Here is a 20108-nt window from a genome sequence, read left to right as displayed (position 1 = left end):
TCTCGTTCTGACTCCAGGCTATGGACACACTCTATGAGATCTTTTTCCTGTGGGGATACCGAGAAGCCATCTTGCAAATGTTTCCCCACTTGCTCCTCCTCTGCGTCAGGCAGGTGCAGCACGTGCTGGATCTGCGCCTGCCAGGGACCTGGACGGCCAGCCAGAAATCCAGCCCTGAGGGCTCCAGCCGCCTCAGCCCCTTGAGGTAACGGCAGGGGAAGGGGAAGAACAGATTTGATCTGCTGCACCCGCAGGTCACACACGGCCCCTGCGGAGCCCAGGCGCAGTTCTGGGCAGGTCTGTCTAGGGGGAGCGGTGCTGGGCACCCGTGTGCTTGTGAGTCACGCTTGCTCCTCTGACCCCGCCCACAGGCCGGCTCCTTCCCAGCACAGGCAGGGACCACGTCGGTACCTCCCCATGCGCCACCTGCCGAAGTGTTAGGGCCTCGGCCCCACAAGGCCCCAGCCCAGAGCAAGGTCGCCAGAGCACACGCAGAGAGAGCAAGGCCGGCAGCACTGGGGCCCGGCCCGGCAGGGGGGCCGTGTCACAGGCAGGCAGGAGCAAGAGGGACCATGAAGCTGATTCCGTGTGGACTCCCCTGGGGGGAGCCGGGGAGCCCGAAGGCACCTCAGCTGCTGCAAACGGGCAGAGTTTTGCTCCCTCGCACCAACAAAGGATCTGGCCCATGTGCCCAGTGACCTGGTGCCTGCCCCAGCGAAGAGTCAGGTGTTGGACCATTGGGAGTGAGGGCACCGAGCATCTGTAGAAGCTGCAGTGTCGCCACCTGCCAAAACCTCAGTGAGCCCCGACAGGGTGCTGGGTCCATCCCGGGGGAAACCGGCTACTGCTGACCATGCCTTGTGCCCCAGGCCTTGAGCGGGTTGGGCTGCAGTAGATTTCTGACACCAGGATTTTTTTTTTTTTTTTTTTTTTTTGTTTAGCACGTCCCTGGAGGCCGTGAAGACCCTCTTTTCCATGCCCAGATACTGGAAGGAATTTGCCAGTATCCAGTTACAGCAGGGCTGGGAAATGATCGCCTCCCGCCATCACTTCTCCCGAGGGGTGGGCTTGATCGCAAGGTAGGAGTCTCAAGTTTCCTCTTCCTGCGGCCTGTCTGGGCAATGGGAGTTGGGCGGGAGATCCTCCTCTGCCCCAGCCGGCCCTCTCAGCCCCGCAATGGGGCAGGGACTGTCTCTCCCTTTGGTAATCCCGGGGACTTTCCCTTTGCTCTTCCAGAACCATGGTCGAGCACCGGAACCCACAGGTCCCTGTGGTTCTCAGAGAGGCCATCGCCATCGTGCAGAGTCGGGAGGAGGAGGAGGCGCTGAGAGAAATCGCCCTGACTTTCTGCACCGAGGTGAGAGTCCGGAGCGGCCTGGCACACGTGGGCTTGTGCAGAGCAGCTCAGACCCCTCCTGGGCCAATAGGGGCTGGGGCCCATGGCCAGCGGTTCAGCAATCTCACAGCCAGCCAGCTCCTCTGCCCACACAGATACTAGCGGGACTGGGCAGAGTGGAGGGGGGCAGGGTGAGATTGCTCCTGGCTGGATGCACCTCCCTGGGACCATGTGACAAGAGGAGATGTTTCTCCAGCACCCCAAGCCCGGGCCTCTCTCCTCGCCTTCCCCTGGGGTTTCTTTTTTCTCTGCCACAGCGCTCTGCCCAGGACGCTTAGCGGTCCCCAGAGAGTCCTTTGTCCCTGGAGTTCATTGGGGCTTGTGGATTAATTGCCCTTCTAGGAATGGACCATTCCAAACACCTTCATGCCAGGGATTTTGTGCCGCAGAAAGTGGCCAGTTGGCAAAGATGATGGGGCAGGCACAGACCAAAGGCAGATTTCTGCTCCTTAGCCTGATGCTGATTTTCTCTTTCCAGTTTCTCCAGAGTCCTTCCATCCTCAGCACTGTCACCAAATCAGACCTCCAGGAACACCTGATGGAATGGACCCACGACAACAACCCTGCAATACGGAGGCTCTGTCTGCGAGGCCTGGCCAGTTGTCTCTTCTGGCCAGGGAAGGTGAGGGGCCTGGCTTGCCCGGCTGGGAGATAACCAACACATCACTGTTGCAAGCCCTGGTTTATGTTTGCACCAAATCTTGGAGCAAGTGGGCCATGTAAGATGTCGGTGCAAAGTTTCAGAGGGAGAGTCTCAGGGCTTGCTGGGGTATCCAGTGTGGGGAACAGCAGTGCTCTGTGTGGCTGGTTTGGTGCCTCAGAGGGAGGGCCCCAGTCGTGGGCTGTAAGTCGCCCTGTCTCTGAGGAGTTTGCCTTTGACTTGCCTCTCAGCGGTGCCCCAGGGAGCCCCGATCTGACACCAGGGGACCGAGGAAGCCTGTGGTGCTCCCAGCGCCCAGTTCCTGGGGGTGTGTTACTGAGCAAACCAGGCGCAAGGGGGTGTCCCTGCTCCCAGGCAGAGCATGGTCAGTGTAGGTGGTGGGGAGGCAGGGGCGGGTGAGACTGCTGCGGGGCCCAGGGCAGCACTGCGGGGCCCCGGGCAGCGAAATTTCACGGGGACCCTCCTTTGACTCGGTGCATGCGCGGGGCCTCGGGAAGCGTGGACTTTCTCCCCTGCTGGGGGGCTGGGCCGTCCCTGGGGTCTGGCCAATGGGGAGGGAGGGTCCAGCCCCTGCCCCAGGCTGCGTCCCAGGACAGTGGCGAGCTGCCTTCTGCATTCCCACAGGGGCAGTTGTTACGGGCCCAGCTGCCCGGGACCATCGCCATGTTCTGCGCCACGGACGCAAGGACTGTCCTGGAGGCCATGACGGCGGCAGCAGACGCCATCTACCTGCTCGCCGGGGAGGGGCTTGGCTCCATCTCCCAGGACATGGCAGCCAGCCTGCGCCCGCTAATTGACCACGTAAGGCTGGGAACCCCAGAGAAGCACATTACCCCTCCCTCCTCTCCCTTCCGCCCTGGTATGTCCCTGCCCAGCTCCTTCCCCCCTCAGGCCGGCCACACGGCACCCAAGGGGGTCCCTGCCAAGGGTGGGGAGTCTCCGACGCAGCCCCCTCCCAGCAGAGCCCTTCTGGGCCAACCTCAGCACCGAGCTCCCAGCCCTGCTGCAGCCTCCCCCCCGAACCTCCTGTCCCCAGATCCTCCCCCGCCTGCTGCTGCTCCCCAAGGGGGCAGGGGTGAGCGCCAGGCTCCAGGGCCCCGGGAGGGGAGCCCAGAGCAGTCTCTGTGGCCAGGGACACGGCCCGGCTCTCACTGGCTTCCCCGCGCCACGTGTCCTTGCCAGGAGAGGGGCAGTGTCCGCTCAGCCGCCATTTCCCTGCTGGGCACCATGCTGAGCGGGGTGAAGGACCCAGACAAACCGGCCGTGCAGCAGGAACTCACCAGCTGCCTGCTCCCGCTGCTGCTCCACCTGGCAGACGAGGAGCAGAGCGTGATCCTGGTAAGTGCCGCGCTCGGTATTTCCAGAGAGCAAAGCGCCAGAGTCCCCTGGGCCCCACCCGTCTCCAGAGCCCCTGCCCAGCCAGGGCCACTGGGGACGTGCAGGGGCCACAGGGGAGGGCCCCTGGGCTCAGACCCTTTGGGATCCCAGAGCGGCCTGGCGCTGCCGTTGCCGTCTCTGCGCAGAAGGGCTGAGCTGTGGAGATCCTGTCCGGCTCTCGCCAGCCAGTTCTCAGCCCCTCCCCTGAGCAGCCTCCCATTGGGAACAAGAGGCAGGAACCTCCCCTGGCAGGGAGAGCAGGAGCCCAAGGAGCAGGGAGGAGGGGACGTGCCCCAGACGCTCCCTCTCTCAGCGAGGCCCCTCGCTCTCCCCTTGTGCTGCAGAGCTGCAAAGTGACCCTCTTCCGCTGCGCCGTGTTCCTCGGCTGGGCCAATCGGAAGAGTCTCTTCTGCAGCCTGGCCTGGGACGGCTCCTCGCAGCTCTTGCCGTGCGTCGGGAAGTGCCTGGTAGGTGTGTTCTTTGGGCCCACAGAGCAGTGAGTGGGGAGCTCAGGGAGACCTTTCTAGCCCCACCCCCCGAGCACCCAGGGGGTTCTCCACCCCTCTCGTCACGCAGGGACATCAGAGGCAGCCCCTCCTAGAAGGGCTCCCGTGGGGTCCTGTCCCTTTTGCTTGTGGGGGGCACAGCTGCTGTGCACCCTGCTCCTGCCCTCCAGTCCCTTGCTGCCCTGCAGGCCCTGTGGGGTTAGGACACTGGGACTGCAGGGCACCCTCTCCATCCGGCCCTTCCGAGAGGGGCAGCTCCATCGTCTGGGCTCCTACTGGCTCTTGCCCTGCCCTCCCTCTGAGCTTCAGCAGCCCTGGCCTGCCCGCTGTGGGCAGATCACGTTGTCTGCACTGAGCATTTCTCCCTGCTCTGTTCCTAGATGGAGAATAACGAGAGGAACGTCCCAAGGCTCCTGTTCCAGGCCTTAGCCTATCTGGAAAGCTCCCAGCCGTCCATCCGACATTCTGCAGCCCTGTTCATCGGTAAGCAGAGCAAACCCACGTGAGCTTTTCCCGTGCTTCCTTCAAAGCTCTTTTTCCACTTCCCACTCCGTTCTCTGGGACCAGGGGGAATTTTCACTAGTTTCATTGAACAATCAGTTCAATAGGTTACGATGTTATCACAAACATGCGCTGCCCATCCCGACAGTCTCATCCAATTGCATTAATGGCTCTAGTCTCTCCAGCCTAACCAGCATCTCTTCCTCCTTGTCAGTTCTGGGCTTTCAATGTCTGTCATCCCACTGAGACACATGGGCACAGACAGACATAGCCCGGATCCGATACGTTTTGTTCTCTGCTTGTCTGGTGGTGAGCCTGGGCCAGGCAGAACTCAGCTTTCCCAAAGGTCCCCCCTGCGATACGTCTTTCAGTGGGCTTACAGCAAAATTAAGTGTCTCCCAAGCACAACTTAGCTTTTTGGGAAACTTAGTTTAAGAGCTGCATCACAATGCCAGTGGGAGGGGGGAAGAGGAGAGCTCCCTGCAGAAGTCGTAAGGACACCGCACATTTAGTGTTCTGGGGACACATCTGTTTGAATTAATAAAAAATGAACATGAACCAAAAGGGGTTTCAGGACAAGCATCAGCCAGCAACTCAGGAGCCTCCTGCAACTGCAAATGTGAAACATGGATATAACATGGAAGAGTTAGTTGAATAAAATATCAGCCCTATTGTGTTTTTGTGTATGATTTAGTCCTTCCCATCCCTAATATACTGCTTCAAGGTCTGCAGCTTAACACTGGTGATCATGTGCTATTTCCTAAATTAACAGAAGTCAGGTTATCTACCAGAATGACACACAAGGTGCTCTCTTAGCTGGTGTAAAATGCTACTCCCAGCTATAAATTACTATGTTTCACTGAGGAGATTTGCACTAGTGTTTGAGGAAATTAGAGAAGTAATACCAGTGGGAAACTTGATTTAAATCAATGCACCCAGCCTGACAAGCACCAGAATCCAACAGCGGGGATCTGCGTGGGCCAGAATTCACATTTACTGCAAGCTGGAGGGAACCACTTTGCCATTTGGTCTCTTCCAACTTCTCCTGCCCACAACTTTTTGGCCACATCTTCACGAAACCATCAAGATGCGATTTCAGTCGCCTTTGCAATCGGCCTTTCAGTGACTTCTGGGGCCGGATGCTTTCTCCCATGTGCTTCGTGCCACATCGAAGGGCCGGGTATTGAATTTCCCAAGGGCTGTCTTGTGGGAATGGCTGAATCTTTAGCAATTTTCAGGGATGATGTTGAAAAGTCCTGAGCTCCGGGGTATTCCTTGTCTGTTTAGGAGAGACCATCCACCATTTCGTCTACCTGTTGGCGGAGACAGTGAGTGCAGATGACATCTACCGCCTGTGTGAAGGTAAGGAAACAGCTCTGGGCGTTTGTGCATCTGTGGGCAATATGAGGCCTGAACACAGCTGTCCCAGTGTCTGTCTCTGTCTGAGGACAGTACTTAAGAGGGAAGAATGGTCTTGCTGGTCAATGTAAGAATGGGAGTCAGGAGATTTGAGCCCCCAGGAGCAACTCTGTGCCTCACCTTCCCCACCTGTAAAATGGGGATAAGAACACAAAGGCTCTCAAGGGAGGCCGGCCAGAACTGAAAATGACTAGTCAGTAGGAGGAGGAGAAGGATTCTTACCCTCTGTCACAAAAAGTTCCACCACCTGCTCCCCTCCACTAGAGAGGTTGTAGGCCAGGGACCTTCACCCAGAGTTGGGTTCTTGGCTCCTAGGCCATCCCGTGCGGCCCCCAGGAAACACCTTTCCCTGCCACCTCTGGAGCACTGAAGGCGGCACAAATGCACAAAGGATTCAGTTGAAGTTAGGAGCCGAAGCCCCTTTGCGGCTCTGCACCTAAATGCCAGAGTTACGGTTGCTGTCGTGTTCCCGTGGCAAAGGCCATTGGGAAGCAAAGGTTTCCCAGCCACCTGTGACAGCAGCTCTGTGAGGTTTCCAACCCATTTCCTCTTTCATTCAGCTTTCCAGGAAGTGCCTTTAAGATCAGACAGGACCACAGCGATCGTCCTGAATGAACATTGGAAATGGCTGCAGAAGCTGGTGAACCTCGTGTGGGGTGCGTTTTGATTAGGGAGCGGCACCGACACAGAAGGACTCTTCATCCTGCCACGGTACGTACAACAGAGGGGAGCAGCTCTTTGGAGCAGGGGCTGGGCCGTGGGCTGGGTATTCACAAGGGACATCAGCTCCCGTAGCACAGTCCAGCCCAGAGACACCTGGGAAGACGTTCCGAGGCTCTCGCAAAGCCGGGGCCCTGGGCAGCACAATGGGAGAGGGAAGCCGGTGCTGACCAACGCAGGGTCAGACACATGGAAAGCAGAAACGTGAATTATTCCTGTCTGTCTGAGATGGGGATGGGGGAGGCTTAGTTGTTGGAGCAGTGGCAGTGGGGCCTAGTAGTTGGAGTGATGGCGGTGGAGCCTAGAGGAGCTAAGAGCAGGAGCCAGAGCCAGGAGTCAAGTGCGGGCCTGGAACCGTCTAGGAGCAGGGCTGGGAGCTTAGCTGGACTGCGAGCCGGGCTGCGCTAGGACTAGGGACGAGGCCGGAGCAGGAGCAGGGCTGGAGCAGGCTGAGGCCTGGGCGGCCTGGCACCACTCTCAGGCAGAGGAGAGGGCCAAGCCATGAAGCGACACTGAGCAGACTGAGTTGCTGGTTCTCCTCGGAGGTGCCGATGCCTCTTCTGAGACTCACCAGCCCAGCTCCTGCCTCCTGCATTGGCTGGAACCTGACTCAGGGCAACTCAGCCCAGCGTGGGGCTTCCTCAGGCTTCAGTTCAGGGAGGAGTCAGCCCCTCGGAGCCGGGCGACAGATTCACCCTCCCCTCTGAGGAAACCAGGCCCTGCTGTGGCGGCTTGACAAGGCCCTAACAGAGCCTGGGGCCTTCCCTGCACGGGGCCAAGCGCACTCCACAGCATTAGCCAAGAGGGGAGCGAGGGGGTGGGGGGGAACCTGCCCTGCCCTAGAGTCTCCCTGTGACGGCGCGTTGGGGGTTCCCCGTCTCCTGCACCCCGAAATGGCACAAACAGACTGCACCAGCCGGTGGAATAGAGGAAGTTTATTGCCTCTCCAGGATACAGCACAGCACAGATGTAGTCTGGTCACAGAGCTGGGCTAGGATGCCTCAGGCCCCCTTAAGTTGGGGGGAGACTGGGCCCCTAAACTCCAGCTCCTCTCCCTAGGCTGTCTCCTCCATCCTCACAGACAGCCAGCAACCAACTCACTCCCTTCCAGCCCTGCCCCCCAGCCAGGGCAGCATTCACCTTCCTTTGTTCCTCTCCATGGGGGGGGTGTGGCCACTGGTTCAACAAGTTTGGCATTACCTTGGCCTAGTGAGGTTTTCCCTGCTGGGTCTTGCTCCAGACAGCAGAGGTCACCACATCCCAGCAAGTACCCCCACTACGTCACAGTTCTCCCCCCTCCGAGAGCGAACTGAGCAGGGTCACTCCGCTCGTGACCTGGGGAAGTTCGGGCCCCTCGCTACGGGACAGCGCGTCGGCGATGATGTTGGCGCTCCCCTTGACGTGGATCACTTCCATGTCGTAGTCCTGCAGGAGCAGGCTCCACCGCAGCAGCTTGGCGTTCGTCCCTTTCATCTGGTGTAGCCAGGTCAGGGGGCAGTGGTCGGTGAACACCGTGAAACGCCGGCCAAACAGGTACGGCTGCAGCTTTTGCAGGGCCCACACCATGGCCAGGCACTCCCTCTCTACGGTCGCGTAGCTCCGCTCCCGGGGCAGCAGCTTCCTGCTCAGGTACACGATGGGATGACGTTCCCCTTTCTCGTCTGCCTGCATCAGCACCGCCCCCAGCCCGGTGTCCGAGGCGTCAGTAAACACGATAAAGGGCTTGTCGAAGTCTGGGTTTACCAACACTGGAGCCTTGGCCAGGGCTTCCTTCAGTGCACAGAGAGCCCTCTGGCACTGCTCTGTCCAGACCACCCTGTCGGGCCTCCCCTTCCTGCACAGCTCTGTGATCGGGGCAGCGATGGAGCTGAAGTTGGGCACAAACCTCCGGTAGTACCCCGCCATCCCAATGAAAGCCTGGACCTGCTTCTTGGTCTGGGGCACAGGCCAGTCCCGGATGGCCTCCACTTTGGCCGGCTCTGGCTTCAAGCAGCCGCTCCCCACCTTATGGCCCAGGTAGGACACTTCGGCCATTCCAACCTTGCACTTCCCAGCCTTTACGGTCAGCCCAGCCTCCCTCAGCCGATCCAGTACCTGGCTGACCTGGGCCACGTGGTCCTCCCAGGACTGGCTGAAGACGCAGATGTCATCGATGTACGCTAGGGCACAGTTCTCCATTCCCCTCAGCAGCTGGTCCACCAGGCGCTGGAAGGTGGCCGGCGCCCCTTTGAGGCCAAAGGGTAGGACCAGGAACTCATAGAGCCCCAGTGGCGTGATGAAAGCCGATTTCAGTCTGGCCTCCTGGTCTAGCAGCACCTGCCAGTAGCCCTTGGTGAGGTCCAGGGTGGTGAGGTAGCGAGCTCCCCCCAGCTTGTCCAGGAGCTCGTCGGGCCTTGGCATTGGGTAGGCATCGGACACCGTGATGGCGTTGAGCTTCCGGTAGTCCACGCAGAACCGGATCGACCCGTCCTTCTTGGGAACCAGCACCACGGGAGAGGCCCAGGGGCTGGAGGACGGCTGGATCACCCCCAGGGCCAACATGTCCTGGACCTCTCTCTCCAGGTCCTGGGCTGTTTTCCCTGTGACCCTGAATGGGGAGCAGCGCACCGGGGGGTGAGTGCCCGTCTGCACCCGGTGGACAGCCAGGTTGGTGAGACCCGGCTTGTTGGAGAACAGCTGCTGGTGGGAGCGCAGCACCTCCCGGATCTCGGCCTGCTGGGCCGGGGTGAGCTGGTCCGAGAGGGAAATTGACTCCAGCGAAGAGTCCTCTCCGGTCCCAGGGAACAGGCCCACCAGGGGATCCTCCCCCTGCTCCTCCCAGGGCTTACACATGGCCAGCACCAAGTTCTCCCTGTCACAGTACGGCTTCATCATGTTAACATGATACACCCGCTGGCCGCGCGTCCGGCCCGTCAGCTCCACCACGTAGTTCACCTCGTTCAGCTGCTTAACCACCTTGAAGGGGCCGTCCCAGGCGGCTTGCAGCTTGTTCTTCCGCACGGGGATCAGGACCATCACCTGGTCCCCGGTAGCGTAGGCGTGGGCCCGTGCATTGCGGTCGTACCAGACCTTCTGCTTCCTCTGGGCCCTGCTCAGGTTCTCTCTGGCCAGGCCCATGAGCTCGGCAAGTCTTTCCCGGAATGTCAGGACGTATTCCACGACCGGCTCACCCTCCGGGGAGACCTTCCCCTCCCACTCGTCTTTCAATAAGTCCAGGGGGCCCCTCACTCGCCTCCCATATAACAGCTCGAACGGCGAGAACCCCGTGGACTCCTGGGGCACTTCCCTGTACGCAAACAGCAGGTGGGGTAGGTACTTGTCCCAGTCCTGCGGGTGTTTGTGCATAAAGGTCCGTAGCATCTGCTTCAGAGTCCCATTGAACCTCTCCACCAACCCGTTGGTCTGGGGGTGATACGCCGAGGCCCAGGTGTGTTGCACCCCACTCTTCTCCCACAAGCACCGGAGCAGGGCCGACATGAAGTTGGATCCCTGGTCCGTGAGAACCTCCTGGGGAAACCCCACCCTGCTGAAAATGGTCAGCAGTGCGTCTGCCACCGTGTCTGCCTCGATGGAGGGCAGGGCCACGGCCTCGGGGTAGCGGGTGGCGAAGTCCACCACCACCAGGATGTATTTCTTCCCTGTCCGGGTCGCTCTGTTGAAGGGCCCCACAATATCCATCGCCACCTTCTGGAAAGGCTCCTCTATGATGGGCAGGGGTCTCAATGCAGCTTTCTTCCTGTCTTGGGCCTTCCCCACTCGTTGGCAGGAGTCGCAGGACCGGCAGTACTGCTGGACAGCTGCAAACATCCCCGGCCAATAGAAGTTTTGGAGCAGCCTCAGCCGCGTGCGCCGGATCCCCTGGTGTCCCGAGAACGGGATGTCATGGGCCAGGTGTAGCAGCTTGCGGCGATACCTTTGGGGAACCACCAGCTGCCGCTGGAGCCCCCACTTGCCTACCGTCCCGGGGGAAAGCCATTCCCGGTACAGAAATCCCCTCTCCCACCGGAACTTCTCCTGGCAATCTCCTCCTAGGGGTTGAGTGGCACCCAGGTCAGCCCGGTCCCTCAGGGCCTGCAAGGAGGGATCCGCTCGCACCTCCGCCTGGAATTCAGCGGCTGGGGCTGAGACAGGGCCGTGGTTCCCCCCACTGCCTAGGTCCAACTCTAGGTCTGCTGGGACGGGGCCCTGGGCCCCCTGTTGGGGAACCTCCTCGAGTTCCGGGCCGCAAGCCCCTCGCTTGCTCTGGCTACGGGTGGTGACCAGCGTCCTGTGGGGTCCGTCTGGCCACTCTTCTAGGTCACTCCCCATTAGCACGTCGGTGGGCAAGTGCGGGTGCACCCCCACTTCCTTGGGGCCCTCCTTGGCCTCGGTTGTAATCCCCTGGCTGTAGGTCCTCCAGCTGACTGAGCACTCCGGCCGCCTCCTGGTTCAGTGCGGGGATGAGCTCCTGCAGCCAGTCAGCTGGGGGGACCTGTTGCAGCCCACAGGCCCTCTCAAAGGAGCTGAGGAACCCGTCTATGTCGCCCACGTCCTTCAATTGGGCCACCGTGAGCCTCTCCAAGCGCCTGGCATCCCCGGGACTCTGGGGCCCATCCACTCTTGGCGCAGCCGGGGCCCCGCAGGTTCTCCGCTCTGCCATGGCCAGCTCATGCTGTCGCTGCCTCTCTCGATCTTGGCGCTCCTTCTCTCGATTCTGGCGGTCCCTCTCTCGATCTTGGCGCTCCTTCTCTCGGTCCTGTACTTCCAATTCCTTCATCCGCAGCTGGATCTCCAGCCGCCGCAGCTCCGCTGGGCTGGCCCCTGCCCTAGAGGGGCTACGGCTTGCAGGCCTCCCGGGAGACGCTGTCTCATCTCTCCGGTGGGTTCCAGCGCTCCTCCCCCTCTCTGAGCCTGACACACTCTCAGGGGGGGTCTGGCTGCTTCCCCTGGGGACAAGATCCTGGCCCCGTGGTTGGTCATTCTCTTCCAGCTGGGTAATCAGCTGGGCCTTGGTTGCTTTCCGCACAGGCAAGCCCCTCTCTCTGCACAGCCCCACCAGCTCTGCCTTCAAGAGTCGGGCGTAGGCCATCTGCCCGCTGGGCCCCTTGGTGCAGACTCACCAGTCTAGTGCTGCAGCGCCCCACGATTCCCAGGAACCGCTTCGCTCTGTCTCCAGCACGCCTGGCTCCAGGGCTCTTGCTTCTACTGCGCCTTGTTGCTTGCCGCTGGGAGTTTCATCCACGGGGTGCAGTGCATCCTACTTCTGACACCAGTGTGACGGCGCGTTGGGGGTTCCCCGTCTCCTGCACCCCGAAATGGCACAAACAGACTGCACCAGCCGGTGGAATAGAGGAAGTTTATTGCCTCTCCAGGATACAGCATAGCACAGATGTAGTCTGGTCACAGAGCTGGGCTAGGATGCCTCAGGCCCCCTTAAGTTGGGGGGAGACTGGGCCCCTAAACTCCAGCTCCTCTCCCTAGGCTGTCTCCTTCATCCTCACAGACAGCCAGCAACCAACTCACTCCCTTCCAGCCCTGCCCCCCAGCTAGGGCAGCATTCACCTTCCTTTGTTCCTCTCCATGGGGGGTGTCTGGCCACTGGTTCAACAAGTTTGGCATTACCTTGGCCTAGTGAGGTTTTCCCTGCTGGGTCTTGCTCCAGACAGCAGAGGTCACCACATCCCAGCAAGTACCCCCACTACGTCACACTCCCCCTTGACAATTGTGCTCTTCTCATCTGTGCTCCTGCCCTTTCTCCTCTGGCAGACACCGGCTGAGCCCACCACGAGCCCGGCCTGGCCAGAAGACCAAGCAGCTGGGACACCAGGAGGATGCGGAAGAGGCAGAGCTGCACGTGACGGGGAACCAGCCGCGCAGGGGCCAGGAGCCGTTCCGCCCCCAGGCCAGAGGAAGCCGAGCCCCTCCCCAGCCCTGCGGTCTGGTCTCCAACGTTTGTCTGGCCCGTCACCCCAGGACACAGCTCACAAATCACCATCAGACCCACCCATCTCCGGGCCCTTCCCACCGGCCTCTGCCCATCTGGGTGGGTTCTTCTCGTCGCCCATCGGCCTTCCCACAAACACCAGTGTGGGAGCACGCTCTTGGGGGGACTGGGACTGCGCGCGCTCTGGGGTCCGCGGTGGGGGGAGGGACAGGGGCTGCGCACGCTCTGGGGTCCGTGGTGGGGGGAGGGACAGGGGCTGCGCGCGCTCTGGGGTCCGCGGTGGGGGGAGGGACAGGGGCTGCGCGCGCTCTTGGGTCCGCGGTGGGGGGAAGGACAGGGGCTGCGCGTGCTCTAGGGTCCGTGGTGGGGGGAGGGACAGGGGCTGCGCGCACTTTGGGGTCCGCGGTGGGGGGAGGGGCTGGGGCTGCCCAGCGCTCTGGGACTGGGGTGGGGAGCTGAGGCTGTCTGGCTGCTCTGGGGCTTGTGGGGATGCCAGGGAGCCAGGCAGCCTGGGGGCTGGGGTGGGAGGGTAGAAATCTGGGGCTGGGCAGCCACCAGTTTGGGGAGGAGAGGGCAGGGCACGGCCAGCAGCCTGGTGGGCATGGGGGGGCGGAGCCTCGGGAAGTAGGGGCAGGGCTGGGCTCTGCTGTCCCATGTGAGCCGTTCGCTCACTGCCCATGACTCCCACTGCTCTACCAGTCGGGGTAGTGGCCCTGGAGAGAGGGGACTTGCCCAAGCACCAGACGTGCTGTGGTCAGGTGCTCTGACTCCTGTGACCCCTGCAAGAAACCCCCACAGAGCCCTCTGCCCACAGGGGCGGGTTTCACTCCCCCTTTGGGCCATCTCAGAATAGACACAGGCACCAATCAGAGCAGGCCAGGCCCGGAGACCTAGGCCAGAAGCCCTCGATCTCTGGAGCCGAACAACTGGCTGGCCGACAGCATCGTCCCGGCGATCCCACGGCAACGCAGCGAGGAAGAGGTGGTCTCGCCCCAAGAAGGTGTTTTTCAGGAACTCTGGCCGAGGCCTTTGGGCTGCGCCACCTCCGATTGGTGCCCGAGTCCCTTCTGCGATGAGCGAGGGGGTGAAACCCGAGGCAATTGGCAGAGGCCGTGTGGGGACTTCTTGGAGGGGTCCTGGGACCCTCTTGTGGGTTTTCTCCCCGTGGATCTGCCTTGGGAATGGATTTCACCCATTGGAGACAGTTGCAGGCCAGGACGCATGTGGAATTGGGTAACGGGACCCCTCTGAGGACTCCTCTGCCCGCCCCCCACCAATCACGGTGGCCCCTGCCCTCAGGACCAACGAGGGCAGGGGGGGGCCACATCAAATAGGGGAAGTGCCGTGGTGTGAGGATCTTCCCTCAAGAGGGTCCTGGGACCCCTCCAAGGAGTCTCCCCTCCGTCCTCTCCCAACCAGGGAGGGTCACCCCCCGCCAAGGCCAGCTCAGAGGGGAAACATGCACCAGTCAGAGCATCTAGTGCCCGAAGGCCTAGGCCAGAAGCCCCCATTTCCGGAGCTGAGCGGCCAGCTGGCACCATCGCCCTGGACGTCCCAGCGCACCACTGCGGGAAGGAGCCCGTCTCGTTCCCAGAACTCAGCGCCTGGCCCGTCGGGCTACACCTGCTCTGACTGGTGCACGTTTCCCTTCTGAGCTGGCCTGAGGGGGGTGACCCTCACTGGTTTGGAGGGGCTGGTGGGGAGATTCCTGGGAGGGGTCACAGGACCCTCTTGTGGGCTGGACCCCGCAACACGGCACTTCCCCCATTTGGTGCAGTCCCCTCCCTCGATGGTCCTAAGGGCAGGGGCCACCGGGACTGGTGGAGGGCGGGCAGAGGAGTCCTCAGAGAGGTCCTATGACCCATTTCCAGATGGACACTCTGCTGGGGACATCTGCCCCCCATCGGACTGACAACTCGCCAGCCTAACTGGGTAACAGCTGAGAGTTTGTCTAGTCGCTGGGGACAGACCCGCAGTCACGGCACACTCATGAGTTCATGTTGCTGGCCCATCGGTCCATTGGTGAAACCCAGTCTCGGGGCAGCTCTACGGGGACACGTTCCCTCTCAGTTGTTACATCCAGGTGCGGCAGGGGGCATAGGGCATGGGCAGTGGGCTGCGGTACGTGTTCTGGATGGCGGCAGGCTCAGGGGCGCGGCTGGGGATGGAGCGTATGGGGTGCAGGCTGACGAGCAGAGAGGATTCCCCCCAGCCCTGGTTCATTGCAGAAGCTCAGGGCAGGTGAGAGTCACCTCTCCATGGCGGCAGCACCTGCCCTGAGAGTTGCTGGTGGGTACCTATTTCCCCCAACGGGGGCAGATCTAGGCTGCGGGAGGGGGGCAGCAGAGGTGTCTCTCCCTGGCTGTGCCAGCTCTGCACTGGGGCAGCAGGGAGAGGCGCTATTGCCCCAGCCAGGCAGCTCCACTTTGGGGCTGCCGAGGAGAGGTGCTTTTTAGGGATGAATATCCCATTTCATGGGTTAATCCAGCTGTTCTCAAATGTTGTGATAGCGCAGCCCCCCTCTAAGTTGCTCACAACCCCTGTGTAAGTTTGAGAAACGCTGGGTTAACCGATGAAAGGGGCAGCCAGAGGGTGCTGCAGTCTGGCCGGGCTGGACCGGCTCCGCCACCCACTGAGGCCGGGCTGGAGCATCTTCCCCCTCCCACACAGGCAGGGTTACTCCAGCCCCACCGGAGCAGCACCTGCCTCTGTTGGGCCCCGCGGGGCTGAGCAGACCCCTGCCCACGGCGGCGGGGGGCTCCTCCCTGCTCCAGTGGTTACCCAGAACCAGTGAGCAGCCCCCGCACATCCCGGTTCACTTCTCACCTCCCGAGAGCCTCTGCCCCATGTCGGCAGCCTTGGGGCTGGGAAGGGAAATCTCTGCTCTGCAGCCCTGAGCCCTGCGCGGGGATTCACAGGCAGCACATGGGGCTTGACAGGAGACGTTTCCAGTCCAGTCTGTTACCGTGGGCAGAGTGTGCGTGCACTAGGGATGTGAAAGTGCCAACGTAGAGGCGGTTACCTCCTGAGCCTCGGCTCATCGGTTAACGTGCACGGTAACAGGCAGCCCCCCCCCCCAGCACTGCCTCTGCATTAGAGGCACATGGGGGGCAGGTGGGGGCCGGTGCGTGCAGGGAGCCAGCTTTCAAGCCAGCTCCCCATACGCACCAGCTCCTGCCGGACCATTTTCCCCCACGCAAGGGTGCCTCTTTCACAGGCAGCAGCTCAGAGCAGGGGGCAGGTAGAAGCTAGTAGACCCGGGGTGCTGGTTTTTAAAGCAAGGCCCCGCATGTACCAGCTGTAGTGGAGCCGCCTGCCCCCCACCCTGCGCTGCTGCCTCCAGTCCAGAGGCAGCAGAGGGGAGTGGAAACCATGAGCTGCCTGCCCCCTGCATGTAACCGTGTAACTTAAGTACATGCATGTTCCCGTCCCTAGTGCATACACAGCGTGTGGCTCACAGAGCTTCTCCCTCGAGTGTGTTCGTTAACAAAGCCATTTTGTGCTCAGACTGAATGTAAAAACTGTCCCTGTAAATGAGTCATCTGCTCGCCTGTACAAATAAATCAATAAATCGATCTCTGCTGTCGTCCCTGGGTCGTTCTTGGCGCGTTCAATAGAAATTTGTGATTTTGGTGGAAATTGAGGTTTTGGCAACAACCATGTTCTGTCTCACATGGACTTAAACATGGGAATGTAGAAACATGGGGGTGTGACAGACCAGGCCGTGTCTGGGCACAGCTGAGGGCATCTGCTCAGGGCGAATTGCTCAAATTCAGGGCTCCTTATAGCCCCGAGACTGGTGATCTTTCCAAACAGGCCAGAAACCAGTCCCACAGAGCGCTTCAGCTGCCTGCCTGAAGCCTCACAAGCAAAACCTCTCCGACACCTCAGCAATATCCATGCCCCAGGTGGCCCCGGTGGGGGTCCTAGCACCCAATCCCACCTACCCTGAACATGTTCTGTCCGGTCCCAAGAAACCAGCCACAGATCCCTGGTCAATTTACGCTTTGGACCTTACCCACAAATCACGCTGGGCCAATCCTTTAGCATCTAACATCTAAAGGTTTATTATTACAATAAAGAAAAGCATGAGAGTAAGGTTATTAAAGGATAGTACATTACATGCATCGAATCTCCCAGTTCTCCATGCAGGCTCTAGCAGAGATGTTACAGCTGCTGGTTTAAAAGTCCTTGTTGCGCATCCTAGGATCAGGATGGGTCCACAGGTCTTTCTGGCTCTTCGATCCCTGCATTGCTGCCTCTGGGATGAAGTGCTGAGCTGAAGACCAAGATGGAGTCCACCACATGGCCTATTTATCCCTCCTTCCTGGTCTCTTCTTGGCTACAGCAGGTCACCTGGCCCACGGGTTCTTCCTGTGTTCCCTGCTGATAGCCCTTAGGTGTGAGTCACCACTCATTCTTTAGGCGTGTCCTTGGCCCATTGAGTGCTATTGTCCCACAGAGCCTCGCTGATTAGCATGTCCATAGGCCGGGCTCTGCCCACTGCTCAACCACATGCAGAGAAATATTCAGTATCTACACAGATTACAGACTCCTAACTACACACACAGACATTATACAATCACATGACTAGCGTACACAGGATTAGCAGACAGTAAGCTTCTATTCAACACCCCACATGGCCCCCTTTTATTCCATTTTTGGGGCCAACACCCCCACCTATGGGTGCATCAGTGATCTGGCTGCTCCCCTCAAAATCCAGTAACGTGACAGGGGGTCTCTCTCCTCAGCTAGCCAGACCCAAGGACACGAGTTAGCTAGAGGTGTCTCTGCATCTTTATTGGTGAGACCGAGCAGAGGTGACCGTGTGAGGGTTTCGAGCGCCCACGCGGACGGTGTAGTTCGTAGCTATTGTCTAGCGATTTTCACTCTTTCACTGCGTTTAGGGAAATAGTAAATTCAGTATCTTCAGGGCCTTGTATTTAGTGGGAAATAGTGAGAATAGATTCCTATTAGAAACCCAGCTGGGGGACTCAGTGTGACACTCGGCTTCCCTCTGCCATGAGAAGGCCTTTCCCCGTAGCCGTATTGGGAGGCCTGAGGTAGCTCAGTTGGGCCCATGTTAGACTGAAGATCTAAAGGTCCCTGCTTCAGTCCCAGGGCTTGGCTGGGCTCTGTGTCCCCTGACCTTCTAGAGCTGGGCTCTTTACAGCATCACAGCTGTGCCCCTGGTCTGCGGAGAACTTCAGCAGCTCCTTGGACGCGCCTTGCCTGCCCTGCTACTCCCCCTAGGGCCCAGCATGCCCTGCCTGCCTCCCCCTGCCCTGCCGGAATTAAACCAGCTGCCTAAGGATAACTTGCTGAGCCCCCGCTACAGTCCTCCGCTCTGCCAGCTGAGCTATCGAAGGTCAAGTGTTGGCTCTGTCTCCGCTGCTTTGCCCTTAAGAACGGAGGCGGGAGTTAGGAAGAGGCAGCAGTACCTGAGAGCCCTGTGTTGGGACACAGAGTGCTGGGTTCTGGGGCTAGAGATACCTGCCCCTCCCCTCGAAAGGGGGCTGCCCAGATCGTGGCACGGCCAAGTCATGAAGAAAACTCTGCTGCATTTGGTGGGCTGGGGCCCGTCTCCTGACAGGCTACAGACCATCAATAGAGGGTGCATCAGCTGAGCAAGCCTGAAGCAACCTGCAGGTGGCGCTGCCCTGGGGAGCGAACCCCATTGCAGGGCCTGAGCCCCGTCTAGCCATCTCCTCTGAACAAGGCTCAGCAGCTCTCGCAGCTCTCTCAGGCTGAGGCTCATGGATGCTGGGTGGCTGGTGAGGTCAGAGCTCCAGCTGAAAGCTGCACAGCCAAGGGGCACCCCCTATACAAGGAAGACAGAGGGTGAAACAGTTACTGGCCTGGGGGAACCCCCAACTGTCTCACCTTGATCCCAAGGACATTGGGAAGTCTCCGTCCCTTTTGAACCTGCACCAGAAAGCGGAACAAGTCAGCAGGTCTCTGCCTGAGCTGATGTTCCTGGCCCCAGGCTCTGAAGGGACGAGCTGCCCTCGCTTGCAGTGGAAACCCCCAAGTCTTCCTGTCGCTCGCTAGAAACCCTTCTAGCCTGGCGCCAGCTCTTCCCCCAGCCCAGGCCTTGTTCCTCAGCTGATTCCAAGAGGCTCTTCTGGGCGGGGAGTCAATGAGGAACCACGATGGTGTCACACCCCTGCCTCAAAGGGTATGTCTACAATAGCCACCCTAGTTCGAACTAGGATGTCTAATGTAGTCATTCGAACTTGCAAATGAAGCCTGGGATTAAAATATCCTGGACTCTATTTACATGTTCCCGGGCGCTGTCGTTTTTAAATGCCCGATAGTTTGAACTCCCTGCCCGCAGCTACACGTGGCACGGGCTAGGTAGTTCAAATTAAAGCTCCGAATTCAAACTATCGTTACTCCTCATTGCAGGAGGAGTAACAGTAGTTCGAATTAGGAGCTTTAATTTAAGACACTTTCCTTCGAGCTGAACCAGCCACCTAAGGATAATGTGCTGAGGTCCTACGACAGCCCTCTACTCTGCCAGCTGAGCTATCGAAGGGCAGCTGTGGGTCTGGCATCTGCTGCTTTCCCCTTAATCATAGTGGAAGGAGTTGGGAAGAGGCATCATGGTGTTGGGACAGAGACTGGTGGGGGTCCTGGGTCGTGCAATACCGTGAGATACCTGCCCTTCCCCGCGAATGGGGGCGCCCAGATGGTAGCACAGCCCAGTCATACAGAAGACTCTGTGGCACGATCAGCAGAGAGTGTCTTAGCTGAGAAAACCAATTCCTGAGGCAACCAGCAGGTGGCGCTGCCCTGGCCAGTGAATCCCCTTGCGGGGCCTGAGCCCTTTCTGGCCAATCTCCACTAAGCAAGACCCAGCGGCTCTGTCAGTTCGTCGGGGGCTCTGCTACTTGCTGGAGACGTGCGTGAGTGGCAACGCGGTACCAGAGTGAGTGGGGCACCGTGCAGCTCCCGCCAGACTCCAACCCTCCATTCCCTTGCGGCAGACGGGGAGACTCCGAGCAAGACGAGCCCGACAAGCAGGAATTCTTTGCAAACAGATATAATTATTTATTTAGGTGCTACATGGTAGGCCCAGCCCCATCTATAGCAACACTGCAGCTGTACCCGGAGTTCCCAGAGTCCTTCATTCTTTCAGTGGGGGGACGCAGGAGTCAGGCAGGGGGTTGGAGGTGTGTGTGGGGGGGGGGCTCAGTGCAGAGAGCTGGGTGTGTTCGGAGCTCAGGGCAGGTTGGGAGGGGTGCGAGATACAGGGCAGGGAGTGGAGTGAGGAGTCAGGGCAGGTGCTGGGAGATCAGGGCAGGGGGTGAGGGATGGAGGTTTCAAGGAAGAGCTCTGGGAGATCTTTGGGTCTAAGCGATGGGGGGGGGATGCAGCCATCAGAGCAGGAGATGGGGGGCTCAGGGCAGGGAGCTGGGAGGTTGTAGGGAGTTAATGGGGCTGCCCACAGCAGAGAAGGTGGAGCTGCTCCAATGGCAGCTCCTCTCAGGGGGTTGCAGTGGGGAGGGCTGTGCTGCTCACTCCCTGGTAGAAGCAGCTGACTAGACAGTGGAGCTCTGCCCCCCAGGGGGAGCCACTGAGGCAGATGTTGCCCCCTGGGGG

This window comes from Pelodiscus sinensis, chromosome 19 (genome assembly GCF_052426305.1).
Source record: "Pelodiscus sinensis isolate ZL-2025 chromosome 19, ASM5242630v1, whole genome shotgun sequence".
NCBI classification, from domain to species: Eukaryota; Metazoa; Chordata; order Testudines; family Trionychidae; genus Pelodiscus; species Pelodiscus sinensis.
This window is presented reverse-complemented; position numbering follows the sequence as displayed.